At 39.1% G+C, this 7,484-nt stretch overlaps 1 pseudogene; it reads right to left on the bottom strand.

Moving 5' to 3' along the window:
* Positions 1-238: 238 nt before the first annotated feature.
* Positions 239-1,771, bottom strand: LOC102488742 (heat shock factor protein 2 pseudogene; annotated as a pseudogene).
* Between the last annotated feature and the right edge of the window lie 5,713 nt (positions 1,772-7,484).

Below are 7,484 nucleotides of genomic sequence, written 5' to 3' on the forward strand. Positions count from 1 at the left end.
ATTTTTTGTACCTACGCAGCTGAGTAAAATCTGAAAGCTTTACCCGAGTGTGTGGTTAGTGAGAAAAGCAAAAGGTGCTTTTATTCCACAGCATTGGATTAAACAAAACAAAGCAATTTATAAAAAAAAAAAAAAAAAAAAAAAAAAAAGGTGCCAAATGATAGTTTAAAATAAATAGCTCATCATTTTGATGAATATATACACACAAAGTCCACTTCTTGAGGATTTAGCTATCTAAAAGTGGCAGGCATATCACTATCCTTAGGTTCAGGAGCAAGTTCACATAACTAAAACAGTGTAGTTTCACTAGCTTCAGCTTCAGTCAGTGGCTCCACTGACGAGCTTACTTTGGGTTGGTTCTAGGTCCAGGCTGCTATCCAGAAGCTCATCAGCTTCCATGGCTTTATCTACAGAGGCCATAGCTTCTGATGATGCTGATGTACTCTCCTGTTCAACAGTGGAAGCAGGGTTCCCATGGAGGAATGCAAGAAGTGGAAAGGCAGTATACTGGATAAGCTGCTTATCTGGTTTGGATTTACATTTAGATTTTCTTCCATTTGTGAACTGGCTGAACTACATTGTTCTTGGAGGTTTCTAATCCTTTATTCTCAGAATCAACCAGGAGATCCGGGTCTATGCTAAACTGTCTTCCCAACAGCATGGCTTGGAAGTCCTCTAAACTGCAATCAGTATTGTCAAGATAATCTAATAGTTCAGTCTTTCCCAAGTTTCATGTTATCATTCAAAATAGAATCCCTCATGATCACAGGATCTTCTCTGATCAAGCTGGATGAGCTATTTAGCTGGACAGCACTAGACAGGAGCGGGCTGGTGGTGCCATCACTGCCTGAACTAAGGGATTCGCTGGCTGGTTCACTCTGATCTCCACTCTGAATGACAGGTGCATATTTATTTTCATTATGGTCTTCAACAATGACATCAGGGTACTGGCTACAATTGGAGGGATCAGATATAACATCCTCATTAGTTTCTGGAATAACGGGGATATTTTCTTTATCTGCATTATCATCAGAAACATCATAAATAATGATGTCATCTGAAATCTATTCTCTTGGTTTTAAACCTTCAGTCCTACTGTGTGGAACTTTGTGATAGTGATTATCAGTTGATTCTTTGTGTTGAAACAGATTCTTCTTTTGGGCTCCATTAGTATTCAGAAGTAGAAGCCTTTTATGTTTTAAACTCACAAGCTGGTTATTCTGAACCAACAATAAACTGGACAATCTTTCGAATAACTCGTTGTGCATGCTTTGCCCATAACTCTGATACTTCCTTTCAAAGGGACTCATTCTCACTTTTTAATTCAGAAAACCTGGATTCAATAGTTTTCTGTTTTATTTGAACCTTTTGAGCACTACTTATAATTTTTGTTAAATCTTCCTGATGAATTTTATTTTCTTCTGGTTTTGAAGATGAAACCTTCCTTTTAGTGTTCTCTAGCAATTCATCCTGGCCTTGTTTGAAGTAAGGATACTGAAATTCAACAGGACCATCTCTTTCCTGCTTTACAATTCCAGAGTCAGTATGTACTACTTTATGGAAACCATACATATTCAGCTGCCTCACAAAGCTTACCACGTTATTGTGCTTGAAGTACTTGGGAAGAATTTCTTTTGCAAACATTTGTTCATCCAAGACCAGAAAACTTTGGCCATTCTGGCTCCAGGTGATAAACTCGTTGGTGTGGGTTTCTTCCACAAGCCTACACACCTTGCTGAGGAAAGCCAGGGACTTTCGGATTCTGCTTCATTGTTGAGGAGGCGCAGGGATTCCAAATTCTACATGAGAATGAGGCGGCAGCAGTGATGGCAGCCTGATTTTTTTTTTTTTTTTTTTTTTTTTTTGGGGTGTTTGGCTAAAGGGCACATGTGCTTGCTGAAGAGAGATGAAAAGAGAGAGAAAGTGAGAAAGGACCCACCCACCCAGATGGAGGATGGTCATGTTGCAATCCCTTCTCTTTCATCTCTCCTTTTGGGATTTTGGGCAGATGTATGACTGCCTGGTGCGCTATGCAAGTCTGGGACTCAAAGTGCACAGTTAGCTATGCAGGAACCAATCACCCTAACTACCATGCCAACGACTGGTCTCAAAAGACTCTTTTAGGTCACTTTAATTCATAGATGGCTAAAATCAATTATTTGCTATTGATTCTCAACTTTTCAGAGGTAATCTTAGTTCCCTGTTCTGGGATACCCAGATATCCTAACTATCTTGATTGAGGTGCTTGTGAGGAAAATGATAATCTAAGTCCTTTAAAATCTTGGTATGTTTATACCTGGATTTTGTCCTCACACTTCACAGCCAGGATGGGACACTTAGACAAAAATAAAAATCAGGTCAAAGGAAAGGCAATTAGCCAGGAAGTTCAGGAAAGCAAACCATGGCAATAAAGATGAAAATGCCTTATCATTATTTGTAATAAACTTTTATACCCATTATTGCAGTATCTCCTCTAACCAACACAGTGAAGTACACATTGTTCACATGGATATTGCAAATGAAGACATTGACTCTTTCCTAGCTTCCAGAATAATCATTCTTTAGGAAGGGGCAGGGCTAGAAGGCAAATATGAGGACCTACTAATTCTGGACTGTTGCTTTTTTCTAACTCTCAACTCTCTTCTCAGCTTTTTTTTTTTGGCTATAGGGTGTATGTGCTCGCCAGAGAGACACAGAGGGAAAAAGGGAAAGTGAGAAATCGTGCCCCCAGGGGAGATGGCCACAGCAAAAATCCTGCTTTTTCATTCTCTTCTTAGGATTTTGGGTGCACACACATTAACACTCAGGTGTTGATTTTCAAGCTGTTGGGTCCAGGATTTGAACAGCGAACCCAGTCATGTGGGATCCAGCACTTTACCCTTGATGCCACCTGCTTGCCCAGCTTTTTGCATTTTTTTAAGGGAGAGAGTTTTTTAACTCTAGTTAGTCCATTTGCAGACTCCAGTTTCACTGGGTATTCCATCAAACTTCCAATTTACTTGGTAAGGAAAAGTGGATTCTAACCTGACTCACTGACCTATCTAGAATGCCTTTGAGTATTTTGTTTAAACCTGGTAAATGGAAGGAGAAAAAGAACACTAAACCAGGAGTTCGGAGAGCTGACTTTTACATGAGTTTGATGTATAATTTTAGGACAATCATTCAACCAAACTGTACGTATCTGTAAAATAAGGGAGTTGTACTTTGATATTTTTTTCTAAGCCCCTTTTTGTGTTGAGATTTTACATGTGTCTCATATCTTTCAGAAAGTCCCTGAGCTCCTCACTGTTCATAGAACTCAGTCCTCTTATTGGAGCCTCTGTATGCCTGAATGTACTTGAAGTGTCTAGGTTCTGGTCCCAGTGGGTCAGCACACCAGCTTTGTAACCAAGGACTAAGCAAAGAGTACCTCCGAGCTTCAGCTGTGGTCACACAGTAAGAACTCTACTCTGCTGGCTTCACAGGATTATGTGAGGATCGAAGGAGGTGACAGTAGTGAAAACATTTTATAAACTATAAAAAAAATCCATAAACTTGTTAATGGGCACTGTCTAACTCATTTCTCTGTAGCACCTGTACTTTCCTTTATCTTCTTGTTCACTGCTCATATCTTCAAGGCTAGAGGCAAGGGCTGAAAGGCATACATTCTCAGCTGGGAAAATCAGAGTCGTAGTTCTCCAGGGTGTTAGCACTGTAGGAGTCTGGGTATTCCCCAATCCCAGCCTATTCCTGAAGCTAAATAAAGATCTGTGGGAAAAATATGTGTGCCTTTAAGTCCTGAGAAAGGAGAAAAAATACTACTCTCTCTTAAAGCATAGAAACAGAAAGAAATTTTTAAAAATATGAATGCCAGGCAGCCAGGGCTTCAATGGGTGGCAGGAGAAAATGCCCCTCGAGCTTTATAATTGGATGTCTGTCATTGCCTTCCAGCCATCAAGGCAGATAAATTCAAACCTACTTTCTATCTCTCACTAAAGAGAGATCTGGAGCCAAGTTTATAACTCTTCTTGGCATATCTTTTGAATCTCTTCTTGGTTCCTTATTATTTATTTATGAATGAAGCCATCTCTTTGATTCTGGGCATGAGTAGAAAATGGAGTGGGGACTGTAAAAATAAATAAATAATTAAAGCAAAAAGTAGTACCACAGAGGTTAGCCAACCGAAGGGATCTCCAGCTTCTCTGTCTTTCCTTCCTTCTTTCTTCCTTTCACACAATACTCTATTTCAGCATCTTCACCCAGCTGCTGTCTCTTCTGTTTGCAGGAGTTTAATCAGATCATGTTTAATGGCCAAGTTCAAGATGCAGCTGAATTTTTTTTTACCCAGTTTTCTCTGAATTCTTTTTAGTTTTTGCCACAGGGTGTGTGCTCTTGCCAGAGAGAAAAAGAGAGTGAGAGGGACAGTGAGAAATCACCCCCCCTTCTCCTTCATTCTTCTCTGAGGATTTTGGGCACACATGCACACGTTCCTGGTGTGATTTTTCAAGCTCATGGGTCTGGGATTCAAACTGCAGTCGACATGTGGGAGTCCAGCTTTTTAACCATCACACCACATTTGCTGACCCCTCTCCCCAGTTCTTAGTGACCTGATTTGTTGACTCTAAACTTGATAGAACTCATTTTTTTCAGAGGTCAGCTACTCATTAGGTATTTATTATGCAGAGTCACATTTTGGATTTTTAATATTTTGTATTTGTTTTAGATAGACTTTTATATTTATCTAAGTCCTGTATATGGGTTAATTTTTCATATGTGTCTCAATCTACTGTATCAGGGACAGTGACATAGGTTTTTTTCACTGATCTATTTAATAGGGATTGCCATTTTTTTTTTTTTTTTTTTTTTTTTGTTTTTTTTTTTAAGGGTGTTTTTTTTTTTTTTTTTTTTTTTTTTTTTTTTTTTTAGATTTTGCCCCAGGGTGTGGACTCACCAGAGACAGAAAGAAAGTGAGAAATAATTCCCTAGGAGTATGAGGCCATGCCAAATCCCTTCTCCTTCATTTTCCTCTTGGGATTTTGGGCACACACACACACACACACACACACACACACGCCTGGTGTGATCTTCAAGCCATGAGGTTGAATCGTGGTCAGTCCTATAGGAATCCAGCGACTTAACCACCACTTCACTTGCTGGCCTCTAGAAGATGGCATGCCCCTGTAGTTTATCACAACACTTCTCAGAAGGTATATTTGGAAGGAGTAAGATACACAAATATCAATGTAACTGTTAGATATTTCCTTAGGAATTAATTCACTTCTTTGCATATTTATTGAGGAACTCCAACATCTACTGAACATTACTTTCATTACCATTTGCCAATATTATTCTACTTATTGGGAAAAGGGAAAATATATAGATAATTATCCCTTTCCTAGGAAGATTTTTTATAGTTGGGTGAGAAGAGAGTTTTTTTTTTTTTTTTTTTTTTGAGAGGTTTTCGCTATAGGGCGCATATGCATGCCAGAAAGACAGAGAGATAGAAAGCGAGAAATCACCCACCCGGGGGTGAGATGGCCACCCCACAATCCTTTCTCCTCTATTCTCCTCTTGGGATCTTGGGCATGCACGCACATGAGTCCGGCGTGAGTTTAAACCACTAAGTCCGGAACTTGAACCGCCATGGACTACATGGGAGTTCAGCAACAAAGCCATTACGCTAACTGCTAGTCCCAGAAGAGAGTCTTAAAGCACACACATATATATAGAAACCTTTTGAGTTACAAATTTAGGTATAGAAGATGATAACCACAGACATTTAGAAATAATAAATAGATCAATATACTAGAGTTAGTGGAGTAGGCTTCATGAAAAAGGAAGGACATAAATAGGGTCTTAAAGGACAGATTAGATTTGAAAAGAAGTAGGAAAGAGACAGCAATAAAGGATATGACAGGAGAAAATTTGTAGAGGCAGAAAATTTGTAGAACATGGAATGGGCTCTAAATGGGTCATTGTTGAGAATGTTTAGCAAGACCGATACCTTATTATCAAAGATTTGAGGCTGCAGACAGAGTGGCCTGCTGAAGTTTTGACACAGGAACACAACATAAAAAGTACAAGTATTTTTAGAAAGTCAAAAATAAAAGTGGCTAATAGTAGCCGGGATAGATCAAAGAGAATAAATGGAGTCAAATCAGACTGAGTTATCAGAAATCAAGTCATTCAATTGGAGGTCATGTTACTATACTCTACATTGTTTTTTTGCCAGCCTTCAGATCACTTTTGTTTATATTATCTAGTGTATTAATCATAGTAATGCAGGGAGACAGAGAGAGTATGCCATATTATTCTGTGCTATGTATGTGGAAATCGAAGATATGACGGGCCAGCAGGTGGTATGATGGCTGAGGTGTTGTACTCCCACATGACCAACCACAGTTCAAGTCCCAGACTGGCAGCTGGCTTTCTCTCTCTCTCTCCCGTCCTCCCTCCCTCTCAAGCACATGTGCCCTATGCCAAATTTAAAAATAATAACAATAATAATAATACATAAGATAAAATAATTATTTTTCTTTTTCTTTTTTTTTAAAAAAAAGGAATCATGGACGTGATTGTGTTAATGTCTTGACCAAAGATAGGCAGTGTAGAAATGATGGAGTTGAGGGGCCAGCAGGTGGTGTGGTTGCAATGCTGGGCTCCCACATAGCCAGCTGTGGTTCAAGTCCTGGACCTGGTGGCTTGCTTTCTCACTTTCTCTCTCTAATCAAATGAAAACTAAACAAATAAATGAATAATTCTTTTTAAAAATATGATGGAGTTGGGCCTTGAATATAGGAATTATGATTTCATGACTGGAGGGTTTTTTGTTTTGTTTTGTTTTTCTTTCTTTCTTTCTTTTTTTTTTTTTTTTTTTTTTTTTTTTTTTAGTTTTTGCTATAAGGGTACATGTGGTTGCCAGAAAGAAACAGAGAGAAAGAGCTAGAGTGAGAAGTCACGCTCCAGGAAAGTTGGCCATGCCACAGTCTCTTCTCCTTCATTCTTCTTTCTGGATTTTGGGCATGCACACACTGGTATGATCCTCAAGCCACTGGGTCTGGGATTTGAACTGCCTAGTTGACTTGTTGGGATTCAGCCACCTTAACCAACTGGCCCCAAATGCTTCATTTTAAACCGATTAAGTTTTTTCAAGGAACATAAGCATGTATAACATCTTACTCCTTAAATTAGTTCATTCAAGTTAAGCAGACCTAGCTTCATACATTTCAGAGCAAGACTCCTTGTTTATTGCCCATTTGCTTAGGATTCAAATACATATTTCTTTTTTTTAATTTTTTTAATTCATTGTTATTATTTAATTTTTATTTTATTTTATTTTATTTTTTTGAGAGGTTTTTGCTATAGGGCGCGTGCGCTCGCCAGACAGAGAGAGACATAGAGATAGAAAGCGAGAAATCACCCCCCAGGGGGGATGGTCACACCGCAATCCCTTCTCCTCCATTCTCCTCTCAGGATCTTGGGCACGCACGCACACGCGCCCGGCG

This window comes from Tupaia chinensis, unplaced genomic scaffold (assembly GCF_000334495.1).
Source record: "Tupaia chinensis unplaced genomic scaffold, TupChi_1.0 Scaffold000622_1, whole genome shotgun sequence".
In the NCBI taxonomy this organism is placed as follows: Eukaryota; Metazoa; Chordata; class Mammalia; order Scandentia; family Tupaiidae; genus Tupaia; species Tupaia belangeri.